Raw genomic sequence first — 15,695 nt, 5'->3', positions numbered from 1 at the left:
TTGATCTCCTAAGCAATGGTTCAGAAATGACTTCTATTCCTCTTCATTACAGCCAGACAAAATAATCTGTAAGATATTAAACTCCTGACCTAGTGGGCACAGTTCCAACATATTTGTCTTTCCTCCAAAAACAACATATCCGATACTGACACGAGTCATGTCAAAGAAATGCATCCATACAGGGAGGAATTTGGTCGGCTGCGACGTGACGAGAGATTGTCGAGGGATCCAGTCAGAGCGCCCCTGACATTTCAATCTCAGGCTCAATCTCAATGAAAGACACAGCAAAGGAAGGAAAACGAGAAATACTGTCATCATCAAAAATTTAAGAGGAAATGTTTGGCAATTGGTGGCCTTCTCTTTCACCCGTTATGTCTGTTTCTGCTGATGCAGAAATACTCCACGGTTTTCACAAACGTTGCTCTTGTACAGTAAATATTTCACAACAAGAAACTTTGAACAACAGCACTTGGAAAAAACTCAAAACCTCTCAATATTTTCTCTGTTTACTGTGCTACAACTAAAGGATAAATACAGGAGAGCCCCACAACTTTTACATTTTCATCTGCAAAAACATTCATATTCACATTTAGAGAACACTTTTGGCCCTTCTTTGTTGCTCAATACTTTTCTCAATGAAGGGCGTGACAATGGCCTAAAGGAGGATCAAACATGAGCTTAGCGTCAACAAATCACAGAATGAGGAAACAATGTTTACTCTTGAAGCGTTAAATACATAAATATATCCTACATTTCAGGACAGAAGGGAGAAAAGAGATCCTGAACTGACACAGGAGAGTAAAACACTGGAAGTGCATGGCAGCTGTGATGTCAGAGCGAAAGTATGTGAGCCATGTGGGCGGCAAGCGAGAGATGGAGAGAGCCGGAGAGAAGTGTAGAAGAAGAACAGGAAGAAGCAGGAAGCTGGTTACACATGGTGAAAATGTGACTGTAAAAAAAAAAGACTTGAGTCAGTGAATGAGTGTGTTTGTATTCTCTGAGATGACTAGTGGGTCTGACAGGCTGAAGAGATCCAGGCATATATTGACACAAGGGGGTTCCCAGGAGGCCAATTCACTCAAACTGGCCTGCCACCCACTAGGCCTGCCTCTCTTCAAGGCCCTGATGGTCTGGATTCAGTGACAAACCACAGTGGGTGTGTTGGTGTGCACCAGACCGTGGCAAAGTGAGATTCTGGCACAGCAACACTTAAGTGACAGGAAAAGAGAGCAGCTGGCTTAAAAATAAGTAAATGAAGGAAACCGGGCTGCTGTTTTTTTTTTTTCCCCCTCTTTTCAGTTCACACACCAAATATGGAGACGCTCTGTGTCCTTCGCACTTAAACACACCCACTTTTCCACTGTGGCAGCACTTTGGTCATGAAGGCATTTCCTAAGGTTTCCCATGTCTATCATGGAGGAGGAATCGATACGCTGAAGTACAGGGACGTGTTAGCAGAGGATCTGAGTAGAGAGCGCTAGCATACAATCAGAAATACAGTTCTTAGCACCTTTGAAGTCCAAACAGGCACTAAACAAGGTTAAAGAGTTTGAAGCTCTGATACAAGCCTGTGCATGCATGTAAGAATGAGGCAGAGCAAGAGTTAGCATCAGTCAAGAGCAACATGCTAATGGGATTTAATCAGAGTCAACACCTGCAGAATGGCTGGAAAACATGGAGAAATTATATCAGGAATAATCAGATTGCAGTTGTACGATCCTATATATCCGCCATAATGACCCTCTGAAGCAGGGCAGGCTAATCTAATCAGTGAATGTGGATCTCTTGAGGTGCTACATAATTAGCAGGCTGGTAACTCAGTATCAGTTCCAGTCAATCATTAGTTCTTACGCTTCATGTTCAAGATTTAAAGTCCACATTCTCCAGCATAAACCACCACCAAATGATGAACAATGCTACCAGTCAAGAGTCAAGACCTTAATGTGGACCAAGTTATAAGTTATTATTAAACTCTTTCACTTTTTAAAATGTTTTTATTAAGATTTAAGAACCAGAACCAAACAAGAAGAAGCAACATTCAGTTTTTATGCCCCTCTAATCCGGAAAAAAAAACTCCAGAAAACTAACATTTTTGGGTTTTGACTTCCTTTAAATCAAAGTTAAAAACAGTTGAGAGTTTAGAGTTGCCTTTGACTAATAATAACTGGAACATCATAAACTGTATTCTACCCATCACCGTTTTCCTCATTTTTTTGCTCTTTATCTTTGAATTGCCTTGTTGCTGAAAATGTACTACCAATATTAAAATAAAACTGCTTTGTCATCTCCTTCATAGTTTATCATAAATACAAGAACTGAATTTCACTCAACAACATCTCACTTCCTGCCACCTTTCCCACCTGAGCTGCAGCTCCTCCCATACCAACTGAAAACCTTCAAGATTTTGAAATTATGTAAAAACTACATTTTTAATACATTTTTCTACTGCAAATTTTACAATGCCCGTTTGTAAAGAACTTTATTTTACTTTACAAGATCATTTTATCAGACGATGTAAATAGGAATCTGTTTATCTTATAGTTTGAGACTTTTAGCTGAAGCCCTTGTTCTGTATCGGATTTCTAAGGCAAATATTATTTCAAAAACAGATTTAGCATTGAGAGTAGCTTTTCTAAACAGCCTGTCAATTAAAGGATATCTACACCAAGGAGCAGAACGAGGAATTCATAACAGGCAGATAAATTATTTCAGCTGCAGGGCAGGTGAAGACTTGTTGAGCTTTTTCTTAACTCTCCAGCTCTCATTCCACCATTTTTTCTCCCAAATAAAGTTTAGCTACGCTGCAGATAATCCTGCATCTAAATCTCATAGATTGTAGAAGTGTCTCATCGCCCTCCTGGTTGTATTAACACCCATCAAGATTTAGTTGTGCTGATGATTAGAGTCGTGCTGACAGATTTATCACAACAGAGCCTAATAAATCAACACCATGGATATATCATGTTGTGTTCATAAACTGGGTTTTCACTCATACACAGACGCTGTTCGGCTGGTTCCTGTGCCAGTTTGTGTTGTGTTGGCTGTAGACAAAAGTTTAGGCTGGAACGAATCAGGAAATGTACGATCAGATTTGACTAACTCCATGAAAATTGGATATGTCAATATGTTTCCAAGTTACTGTATCTGTATGGCATTGTACAGACAGAGCTGCCGGGTTTCCAAACAGTGAATGTCCTGTTTACTCTGACCACTTCCTTCAAGCTAATTAGGCTTTATTCACAGTAGGGACAAAACAAAACCAGATGATGATGACTAATGAAAACAGCATAAAAGCTGGTCTATTTCCTTCCCTCACACTGGGAATCCCACTAATATCGCTCCCTTTCCTTTTTCTTCAAATGTAAATGAGATCAGTACTGGTGATCCAACCAGGAAAAAGGTGAAGCACACCCTCTGTTGGAGCTGTGCTTCAAACCTGTAAACAGTCCTGCACTTTATTTTTATCTTTACAAGAACAAAAATCTCCCCTTCGGCCCGTGAGCTGCGGCGTTTACACCAGACCCGTCCTTCAAATCAGGGGGAAAGACGAATGAATTTGAGCACAATTATAGAAATCTTTGGAACTGGGCAGCCTTGGTTGCATTGCTGTAACTCTATCCGTCTTCAAAGGTTGCAACCCCTAGAGCAGTGCATGAAAAGGTCATGCCAACAACAATGTGGAAGGAGACTTTAAGATAATGCTGGTTTTTCTACAGCTTCTTGAGGCATGTTTGAAGTTTGAGAGAGCAAGGAGGAGTAAGACCTCCTTACAGATAAGAGGAAGGTTGAACAAAGTGCAGCACAGTTGCTCTGCTAATGCTTCTCATGGCGTCTTTTTCCATCTTTGAACATGCTGAATGTGGAACAAATGGAGCTAAATCTGTAAGGAATATACATGAAGATGAATGTTTCAGTAATACAAGATGCTAAAGAAACCTTAAAATGTCAGCAGTGGTAGTTTAATGCTTTGGTGAAAAATATAAGAACCTCAGTTTTGATTATCTTTATTGGCAGGAAGGCTGGATAAAAAAAATAAATAAAAAAACTTCTCATAAATGCTTCTATGTTACAGTTCTTCACGAGAAATTGGATTCTGTTGAAATATGCATCAATCAGTCGCAGTTTTACAAAACCCAGCAATCGGAAATCAGCTACAACCTTCTGATTGTTGCATCTCTAATTTGAAATTGTGCCATTTAGGAAGACGGCTCCCCTGAGGCCATTGGTTTCTAATTAAAATGCAGTTGCACTCGATCTAAAGCTGACAGGAGTGGAAATTTATGCGTGAACAGCTTAAATGGAGAAACTTAACACAGACCTCCTCCCTGCATAAGAAGATGGCTCAGCAATTTGATCATGCAGGCCTGGTTGCAACATCTCCATCTGAATCCTCAACACACGCACACACACACACACACAGTTTCACAGAAACACACTTCATTCTGAGATATGCATCACACCCATTTCTAAATGCAGCATTTAACCTTTCACTTTTACTTTTTGTTTGCACTCTGGAACTCATAGTCAACATAAAATTAATCAGAAAACACACACACACACACACACACACACACACACACACACACACACACACACACACACACACACACACACACACCTTCAGTTCAGATACACATCATTGCTGTTCAGGATGCACCAGGTCATTTGGTTAGAGTCACCAAGCAGTGACCAGACCGCTACTCAGTCCTGGACACAGACAAACACCTTGACGTCACCATCATGATAATGATAAGACCGGCAGACGTGGGTTATATAAAAACAAACATGGAGACAGGGAGGAGCAACATGGTGGGGAGGGGATGTGCTCAGATCCAAGACAGCTTCTGCAACACAAATCATGCAAATAATTATTTATGATAAACCAGTAGAAGAGTTTATGGGAAAGTGGGATGGAGAAATTGATGGGAAATGTTTTAGGAGGTTCAGTTCCCAGCCATGATGTCAGATATAGAGCCTCATTTAAAATGACGCTGACTGATCATTAAAAGCTTGTTTAATTGAGAATACTAATTCAAAAAGTGAAGGGGGTCTGACGATTACACGTAAACGAGCGGTGGCATTTATTTTTGACATTCAGAGTTAAAGTGGAGTTTTCTGCACTGCCACACCCACAGTGGCTAAATCCCACTGGGCAGAGATCTAAACAAACGGCTGCTCCATCTCTCCTGAAGAGCACACACACACACACACACACACACACACACACACACCACCAGGGAAACGCCGAGCAGAACCACCGGTCCACGTTGGACACCAAGCAAAGACTTCCAAGTTTGGGGTGGGAGATAAGGACTTAACAATTTATCACAATATTTTGTGATAATATTATGAAGCAAAAAGTGATAATTAACCATTTATTACTTTTTGAATGACAACAACCACAGCCTCACACAAACAAACACTGTTCCCATTTGAAAACTGCTTTTTTTAGGACACCAGTCAAAGATGTGTTTATACCACTAAACTGCACAGAGACTTCATTTAACCATGTCTTCAAATTAACCAATATTTATTGACGTGCTCGTCGAGAAAAAAAACACTTCAGAAAATAGAACAAATAACATTTCTTAAAGACAGAATAAAGGCCCAGCCTATTCAAATATCTGTAGAGTGGGTCAACGGTGGACAGCAATTTCTTTATCCACAAATATTAGCCCAGAAATTATTCAACATTTCCATGAATTTCCAAGTGCAGAAGGCAGGGAATGTCGATAGCAGCATTAGATGGAAAAAACAGTAACAGCAGCACCGACCAGTGGGGTTGACAATCATTTACCAGCTGTGGAGAAACACACCCAAAATTTGGCATCCTTTAAAATTTACATTTAACTATCTATATATTTATGGTAGATTTATAGTTTGTAAAAGTCAAAGCCTTTAAAGATGCACTGTCATTAGAGAAAGTCCATGTGGTTTCATACAAGGAAGGGAGGAAGGAAGGTTAATTTGTCAATGTGGGCTTCACTGGTGATGAGACAAATCAAAGAAACACAAAAATATGTTTCCAACACACCTTTTAACAAGACCACTCACAATCTTTGTTTTAGGTCAAATACAGATGGAAGAGCATAAAAAGAAAGAGAACAGCTTCAAAGCCCACAGCAGCCTGGGCTCTGAGTCACTCCAATGGACTCCAGATGAAGGTGAAAACGATTAGATGGGAATTCTGCACATCAACCTTCTATGCCCTAATAGCTTTAGGGCCAGTAAATGCTACAATGTGTGCAAAACGTCCACGTTCTTCAGCAAACAGCTTGATGAGACAAAGAATGAACGATTACGGTAGATGCTCCACACTCAGATGTTTGCTTCAGCGATTCCATTTCTTCAGATGGGATACATCTTTGCTTTCAAGACACAAAAACGTTTCCCTTCAAACTAGGGCCAGAATTTTCATTAATTAGTTACAGAGATTCCAATGCCTTAACATTTTAACGAAATCAATTGATGTTTTTCCTTTCTCTTGCAGGCAAAGTTTCCAGCTAGAACTTTTGAATACGAGTGTTTCTGGTACGGCCTCAAAGCAAAACAACGGACGACAAAGGTGCTTCTCTTAGTCCAATGGGGGTTAAAATGATTTGAACGCTGTAGAAAAGAAGCTACTTAACCCCAAAATGGCATCGAAATGCTAAACATGTTGCAGCAGCACAGATATACCCAATGCTAATGTTAGCATCTACAGTCCACATTTCTAAAGTAGTATTTTTTCTAAATAGCTGCATCAGGTATTAAATATTAAATCCCACCAAAACGTCCAACATTTCGTGGCATTCTACCTGTGTGTCCAGCGGCTCCCTCTCTGTTGCCATGTGGCTCCTTTATTTACTCAGTCCACCTCATTCTCTACAGGCCCAGGGCCACTCCTGCCTCCACTTATGTTTGTTTTATCCATGTTTCAAGGAAAGAGTTAAAGGTTAACAAAGAGGCTCTGAACGAGAGACAAAGCCATAACCAAGGACGGTGCATTGTCTCCCACAGCAAAGCAATGGAAAACACACCCACTAAAGTACTCCGCACTCTACTGTAGGAGTATCGCCTTAAGCTGATCCATACAGCTAAATTTGCCAATATTTGTTGCTGTGAGCTAGACATGAATTGTTTTAAGCTACTCAATAATGTCCATGTGATAATCCATTGATTTCCTGCTTTAGTCAAATAATTAGCCAGTGTCACCACTAAGCAAATCAGCATGGAACAAGATGCATTAATGCAGAGTCACTGATTGGATTTTACTTTTAGGAATCCAACATTTCCAAACATTTTGCCTCCTGTGACTCAAAACTCTGGCTTTATCTTTTTAAATAATCGGAATATGGTTGGCTTTGTTGGTGATCAATGAACAACCAGGTTAAAAAGTTCTTCATCTTTGTGACTTTATCTCAGAGCTGTGTTTTGAGAAAGGCTATTAGACTTTCAGGAAGAAATGTTTGAAGCCTACCACGTGACAAGTGACATGGATTGTATATAATTTATGTTTGTTACTTATGATTTTCCACTTATAGCTCATTAAAATCTGACATTTAAAATTAGAACAATTTAAAAATATTTTTTAATAACAGAAATGAGGCACTAATGTAAAGTATAATTAATATATGCTTAAATGTTACAGTACTTTTAATCTGACAAATGAGACTCATAAAGACATATATTCTGATTTACTGAATATGATTGTATCTTATTCTGAGGCTCCAGATGTATTCCACTCTACAAATAATTCACATCTCCAGCTAATTTTGAGAAACTCAGACCTCTAAAAGATATCAAGGAGCCTAATCAGATGCCTAAAAGGCATAATAAGCAAACACAAATGCATCCTAATATAAAGCCAAACTACTTTTTACAATAGCGTTCATTATGAGATACTTTTTAAGCGGTAAAAAAAAACAAACATCTCGGCTGACTTTATGGTGCTATAAAGGCCTTTTCCAAGGACTGAATCAAGTTTACTTTTTCGTTCTTTCTCAATTTCATAAACCATACCCGTGTTTGTTTAAACTGTACAGGAGTGAGCTCAATTCTGCAAAATTCAAACAATCATATGAGCTCCAGAGGCATTCATCGATGAAATACAAGCAAACAAGGACACGCCATACAAAGCTTTGTTTCAACAAGGACTCAGATTTGCCTTTGGTGTCATATCACAGTAATTACCAGGTAACCAGGTGTGTCTCAGCTCAGAGTGTATAGATTTGGATTTGAGGTCATGGCAGGAATGACGTCAGATCAGATAAGCTGAGAAAAAGAGTCAAGTAGAATAATCTGCAGATGAAAACAAACCTGCTAGGTCTTAGATGCTGCTCTGAATTAGGAACAAGTCCAACAATGGAAAGGTGAGAATATTAAAAGGTGACCTATTATGTTTCATTGAGCAGGTTAGGATAGATCTATATGCTACACAAAACATGTCCATTATACTTTCTGCACAAAATTATTCTTAGATAATGAGATTTCAGTCTGCTTTTGCTTGTTTTGAGATGTGTTCATGCATCTTGTCACTTTAAATCCAAATAAGCTGCTGCTGGCCACACTCCACGTTTACACTCATACATAAAAATGGCTGCAAGCAGATGTACGATTGTACAATTGTATATCTTTGAAAAGCAGAAGTAGACCCTCCTGCACAATCAAGAAGAATGAAAAAAAGAATGTCAACAACTCGTTTTTTCCAGCAGCCATTATACAGCGCATACAGCAGTAAATTAAGCTGACCAAATGTGCTGGAGCTCCACCTGGGTTGCTAGGTGATGGGCTGGGCTCGGCTGAGGTTGCTAGGTAACAGCAATTGTGACTTAACATTCAGGAGGTTTTTGAAATGGCAGACATTAAAAAATCTTTAACTTCTTGCCAAAAATCCAGCTGGGTTGAGGTATGGCTGTTTTTAGAAACAGCCATACCTAACCCTAACCCAGCATGATTTATGTGAATAAACAAACTGCTTTTATTCCTGAGACCACCTATACTCTCTCTATGCATGGGAAGCGGCACCCCAATACAATGACACACTTCAAGATGTATTTAAATAAACATCTTTTATTGTGCATGGATTAATGTTGGAAGCTATGCTGCCTGCAGTCACACTCTCATGACATAGTAAAATAAAGTCCAAGATTAAAAAGAATACAGGATTTTAACCAAACACCTCCTTCAAACAATCTCAGAGCTCTTCTCTGCCAGGTCTGGCAGCAAGTACATGCAAAGCACAAGACCAGATGAAACGGGATTACCAGTTATCTTGTTTGAAAGGGGTTAATCTGGGTGCAGGTGAAGGTGTGAGTACAACCGAGCAGGATTATGAAGTGGCTTGGTCAGCAGTGGTGCATGTGAACATGAATGAGCAGTTCTGTCCTCAGATGACCCAGAGCCGTGCATAATGTGAAGCAGGTTATCGAGGTTCAGGAAGTGTGTCCCTCGACAAGACTTTAAACACTGCTGATGATGCTGTGGTCAGTCAAAAACCCAAAGATTGACTTTATGACACACAATGTGAGCTGTGTTGGCTGCATCTCTTGGATCAGTTTAAAGATGTTACTTTAAAACCAAGACAAACAGGAGAAAAAAACTGAAAACTCCATTATTTTTGGAGGCACGGATAAGGCATTCCGGGTCGTTCAAGGACCTCCCACCTCTTCCAGCTCATGTCCAAAAATGGCAGTGAATCTGACGTGGGTTTTGACTCACATCCAGGGTGTTTTCCAGTCTCTAAGCAGTCCAGACTATAAAAGCAGAGGGGAAAAAGACGAGTACCTCTCAACGTTTGTTCCGAGGAGTGTGATGCTCACACTGTACTAAGTCGGCTGCTTTTTGCCACAGCAGCATAGGACACTCTGTACGACCTACTCATCATTTCTCAGATAACGGAGATGCTAAGCTACCACAGACACGCCCCTCTAATTGCTGCCATTCTACTGAAATACTCTGCAGAAGTTCCCACACACTGCATCTGCAAAACACAGACCTTCAGCAATACTAAAAACAGTCTTCATCTTTTTAACCAAAATAAAAAAGTACATTTGACTCATATAATCCTTTAATTTTAATACAGCACCTTACAAAAGCAAATTACATCAATATTTCTGCTGATGTTGAAAAGCTGCTCTGAGTTTTCTGTAAAGAGATGCTGAAGTTATTATAATAAACCCAGAATGCCTTTCTCTGTCTCCAACTGTCTCTGCCAAGGTTCAAGTCGATTGACATTTCCCTCCAACACATTCCCATTTCAAGGTCTGACTCAGCTTCTGAGCAGCAGCCGTCATGTAAGCCGTCTCCCACACATACCATCAGCATCGCTCACTCAGCTATATTTTATCCACTTAATGGAATCGCAGTCTAACCTGATCTGATACGTCTCATGTTGCATTCCCCAGATTTGTCTCACAGGAAGCATCAAATCAGTCCGCAGACATCAGATCATCACTGTGGAAAATAGAAAATCTGTTCATCCCTGATACAGCCTTCCTGACAAAGAAACTGAACACGAGTCATGTTTAGAAAAGGTGGCATTTCTAGAACACTTTGATGAGAAAGCAAAACCGAAAGGAGATTTTCCAGGTTTGGCCAACATGCTCCAACCCTCCATGTATCAATAAATCAATCAAAAGATTGACTATCAGCTCCAATTGCATTAGGTTCCCATCTGTCTTACTTCTGGGTCAAATTAATCTCAGCTTTTCATAATGAAAGGTCCAAACTCCTGAATGCATCTTGGTTCTTGAGTTGTAACTAAACGCACACATCACAGATTGTAGCTGAGGCATACAGTCATGGGAAAAAAACAGCAACTGCCAACACAGCTCCAGGAACAACCAATTACATCTTTGCTTACAATCTACAGGAGAAAGTAGCAGCAATGTTCTGGGAATCAAATGCAACTGGTTAACTTATTATCAGTAAGTGTAGCCACATTTCCAAAAGCCAGGGTTTATAAACAGTGCCAAGATGGATACCAGCAATGACACAAGAGACGATGACCAGCAAATTCACCCCAAGGTTGGACTGTGCAGTGAGCAGCAGGTGCAAAACGCCTAAAGCTCCTTCTCAGACTCTGCAAGCCCATGTTGGCATGTTCATGTAAAAGTTTGATGACAAAAATAGAAAAGAAAAAACACAAATATGGCATGTCTGAAACAGCTGATCACAGGAAGAGCAGAGGTATTTTTAGCAAGGTTTTTGCTGAAATGAACCACACAACCTCTTAATTAATCTGCTTTTGGGCAGATAAAAACTAAATGACTGAAGAAAACCAGCGCTGTTTAGTCCGCGTTAGTTGAACTCTAGTTTGTTAGTGTAGAAAGTCCAGATCATTTGGGGAGATGTGAATGTGCAATCGAACCATGATGTGGACCAAAAAAAGTGAACTCTGGTGCACCTGCAAACCTAGGTCTCAGTTCAGCTGAAGAGAACTCCAGCACGGTTCAAATGCATATGTGGATGCAAGCGGACCTGAGTCCACTCCAGAAGCAGAAACCAGACTACAACACAGGGCATTCTGGGTAAATACAACCAGAATGTTTAACAAAGTTTGTAAACTACAAAAAAAAAGTTATTTTACCAACTACAAAAGAAAAATGGTACAACCACTAAAATTTGACACTACTCCATTTTAGTTTACATTTTGAGAAGAATTTTAAATTCTTTTTCAAAGAGTTTGAAAGCAAACCGCGCTAGCTGAAAACACAGCAAATGTTGCAGCTTTGGTCCCCAATCAAATTGCATCTGCCAAACTTTTGGGTGTGAAAACGGCTGAAAAATAAAACAATCTAGATGTGCAATGGACCAGTGATATTCCAGACCTCAATACGAGTAAACTTTAATCTACCAAACCGGTTTACATTTTAGGTCACTGAAGTGGAAATAACCCACCCTGACTGTTTCCTAAAGCACAGCACAGGTAGTAAATGTGCTTATGCGGGTCTGTTTTTCCTGTTGCAGAGGTGATGATGCTGATCTTTCTAACGGCCATTCGGTTGGGTGTGTCCTGTGGGAAACTGTCAGGATCCACCTGACGAGTAGCTGACTCCATGTTACCATGGAAAAACCTTCAACTTGTCAACACCAAGTCACACTTCCCTCAAAACAAAGCACACGCTCCCTTTGAAGCACTTTCTATGTACTTGTAGTTCACAACTGGATTTAGTTTTTTGTACAAAATTTCCTGAGATGGTTTGTAATAAAATAAATATGCCGTGAAATGTTCTTCTCTGGAGAAATGGAAGACTAGAGTTTGATGAAATAAACAGTCCAAAGCAAGCCAGGACCAGTCTGCTCGCATTTTTACCCCACCCTTTGAATGCCCTTTAAGTGTAAAATGAGACATTTGTTCTCGTCCATCTACAGTACTTTTGTATTTACCCCTTTACAGACTTCTTCTGCTTTTCCTCTTGTTTTCCAACAACAAACTAAATTAAATACCACATAAAGATAAGCCGAGTAAAAACAAAAAGCATTTTTTTAAATTATCATTTTTATTAGTAAAGGGTATGAAATCTATTCAAACCAATCTGGCACTGTGTGAAAAAAAATAATTACTCCCTAAACCTATTAACTGGTTGTTCCACCATTGTGATGAGTTTGTGTTAACTGTTAAAGAGTGTTTTATTTCTAGCATAAGGGAAACCCACCAGCATCTCAATCATATTTAAGTCCATACTTTGACTAGGCCACAACAAACTCTTTGTTTTTTTCCCCCTTGCATTCAGAGTTGAACTTGCAGGTTTTTGTCTGACTTCCTTAAGCATTTTACTCCAAATTCCTGGAGTAACTTCGGGAGACTGGCTACTTCTTTGAAGGTTCACCACTGTTCCATGTTTTTTTGTTGTTGTTTTTTTTCTTCCATTAAAGATGTAGTAATTGTCATTATTGTGGTTCTCTGAAGTCGCGACTGACAGATGTCTCTTTAGCTCTGGGCATCATCTGTTGGTTCTGTTTATTGGGTTGTATATAATTCTGCAGAGTCAACAATAATAATTCCTGGGTTTGGCTGGCAAAACTGAATCAAAACAATTTCACTAATGATTTAACACATGGTGCCAGATCAATTTGGATATATTTTTTTGTCTTAGCAATGTATAATTACATTAATTATATAATTATATTAATCCACTAAAATAAACCCGTAGCTATCACACTCATCTTTGTTGTTTTAGTGATTATAGATTCATAAACAAAGTTGAATTTGCTGTTCAGGCTTTAACCTCTAAAGGTGACATCTAACCAAACCATTCAGAGGATATGAAGCCTGTGTTTAATGGAAAATCAAAGACATTAATCACAGTGCAGCATGTCCCACTGGAGGTCTGTTTTGGAAAAACATATTGACAGCAGGACATTGATGTTTTGTTTCTGCTGCTTAGTTGTGTTCAGACAGAACATTGTGCCTTAGGAGCTTTTAAAGAACAAAAGTTCCTAACCCTCCTCAAAAAGTCAATGTCACTTCATCCTGCCCTGCTTCAAAGCCAATTATTTCTAATAACAAGCTCTCCTTAGCCATCTATTCAATCTGGCCAATTTTTAGGAAACTTCAGGCACTTCTTTCTGGATATTTGACCATTGTTCTCAATAGAAAATTAGTTGGTTTTCTGCTGCAGACCTAGCTTAGAAGAAAAGTACACAAACTTTTGATCAGGTCGAGGTTACCTGGATACCAGAACTGAATGACTGGAGTTGAAGACCCCTGTTTTGAAGAAAGGTTTTCTGAGCATGCAAGACAAAGATTGATCCATCTTGCAACAATGTTAGCAGTAGTAAAACTAAAATGTTCAAACTTAAGATCACCAACTAACTGTCGTGGCTGCAAACTATTAAGCATGGCAGTGGTAGCATTATGCTGTGAGGCACAAAATGGACAGATGATGTCCAAATTCTTCAACTTTACCTCAACAGAGTCCTGGAAAGGGTTTCCAAAGCCCCAGATAATAAGCATATTGAACATTTATGCCCTATGCTCAAAAGTCAGTTACACTGCAAGAAGCCAATGAATCAAAGTAAGTTCCCCACTTTCCAAAAGGTAGAATGATCAAATAACCAGGCAGAATCATGGCAGGATCTTGGTGATGCCTTGATAACTCAGCAGATCTAACTACCATACTAGATTAAATCTGTTTCCCTTTGAGAAGTTTCTTGCAGGAACTGGTTTCACCAAAAACGCAGGTGTTCCGCAAACCTTTCCATGTTTACAGAACAAACACACATTAACAGGTGGACTGCTGACTCCAAACTGCAGGGACAGGTGTCCAGTAAATAAGAGTCCAAGCAAATGGTGAGATACTTGCAACAACACAAAAACCCCTCATATATTTCTAAATACCTCAAATAATTATAGGTTCTTTAAAAGTTCAAGAGGTCAGGTAAGGAAGCTTGTATTACCTGTTCATTCACGCCGTCTCAGGAAGTGTTGAAAAAAAGATTTTCAAAGCAAAGTTAAGAGCAAATATCTCCATGTAAAAGTACAACAGTAGATCTAATAGTATAAAAAATGTCTTCTCCCATCAAGCAACCTCTCAGCCTCCTGGTGCTGAGGTGTGGGATACTGTTTAGTTAAGAGTCTTAGTCAGTGTCTGGGTGGAGTCTATAAAAAGACAACCACAACCTGAAGGTTGTGAGCAACAAGCCCAATTAACAACTCCAGTGTCTGTCAGTCAGCCAATGGGGAGCTCAGCTGTGTGACACTTAAAATAGGATTACACCAAATCTCTTCCCATCATTAATGTTATTTGTATTCTTATGATTGCTACTTAAGTTTTTTTTTTTTTTTTTTTATCTTGACAGCGTCTGTCACATGGCGTGCATTCAACCCACGCACTGAAACATGCTGCAGTGACACAAACTACTCAGCAGAATCAGTCCACATGTCCCGCAGAGCTGTAACAAATCCTTCTGTTTTGTCGTTCAAGGTAGGCAAAGTAAGGTTAATAATAGCCTACTTTAGAACAGGATAAAAAAAATGATGACGGTTGAGGCTAAAAATACGAGTTATTGGGGGAAAAGCTAAACATACCTGAGGGTCAAAAACAGCGTGAGTTCCTCCGTTCAGAAGGAGACAGGACAGACCGGTGGTTTGCGTTCAGTCCCCGCGTTGTGTGAGACCGTCAACCCGGTCAGCTCGTTCTCTGTCAGTCTGCTGTGGCCCAGTCCTGCCGGGTTCTTCCCGACCCTCCCACTACCACTCCCAGCGGTTTGCCCACAGTGGACTCTGCTACAGCTGCGGTTTCTCCCACAGCGCCGCACAGCGCACCGTATCCAGCCGTTCACCCGCAGGAAACCCCGGTCACTCCCATAACCAGGACTCGAGTGAAGTAGAACCGCGTTAACGGAGCCAGCTGTCTGTCAGTGTGCAACTTCTGCCGATATTTTGTTCCCCTGGATCCACTATGGGAGTGGTGTGGCAATTTCCCCTTTCCTTTTCTGTCATTGAAGGTCAGCTACACCCAGAACTACCAGGAAGTTCACCAAAAACCCGTCCCACTCCTGCTGCTCGAGCCGAGGCGTGTAATGCCAACAGCAGAACCGAACCAGCTTTTATATCATCCTTCAGCTCAATGTGAGTGCTGGTCGTCTTCATTAATAAGAGCCCATAAAATATCCATCAGACATTCATTAACTTCATTAACTTTATCGTTCGCTTTTAGTTCTGCGTGTTTGCCCACCAAACCATAAACCCCAGTCAGAAAACAGTTTTA

At 40.1% G+C, this 15,695-nt stretch overlaps 1 protein-coding gene across 3 annotated transcripts in view; it reads right to left on the bottom strand.

The window, feature by feature from the left end:
• The window catches only part of LOC106937769 (unconventional myosin-Ic-like), a 60,145-nt gene that overhangs the window by 36,822 nt on the left and 7,628 nt on the right, over nt 1-15,695 (bottom strand). The window contains exon 1 of one of the 3 annotated variants that reach the window (XM_015019445.1): nt 15,014-15,493. The exons of 1 other annotated variant lie outside the window; for it this stretch is intronic. The gene's annotated coding sequence lies outside the window, so the exon portion shown is untranslated. Of the gene's footprint in view, nt 1-14,382; nt 14,542-15,013; nt 15,494-15,695 lie in introns of those variants that run through there. One more of the 3 variants, XM_015019446.1, reaches the window with a different exon arrangement.

The sequence above is a fragment of the Poecilia latipinna genome, unplaced genomic scaffold, assembly GCF_001443285.1.
Source record: "Poecilia latipinna isolate Pla-1442-1.1 unplaced genomic scaffold, P_latipinna-1.0 Scaffold2434, whole genome shotgun sequence".
In the NCBI taxonomy this organism is placed as follows: Eukaryota; Metazoa; Chordata; class Actinopteri; order Cyprinodontiformes; family Poeciliidae; genus Poecilia; species Poecilia latipinna.
The sequence above is the reverse complement of the archived record's forward strand: the minus strand, read 5'-3'. Positions and strand labels throughout refer to the sequence as shown.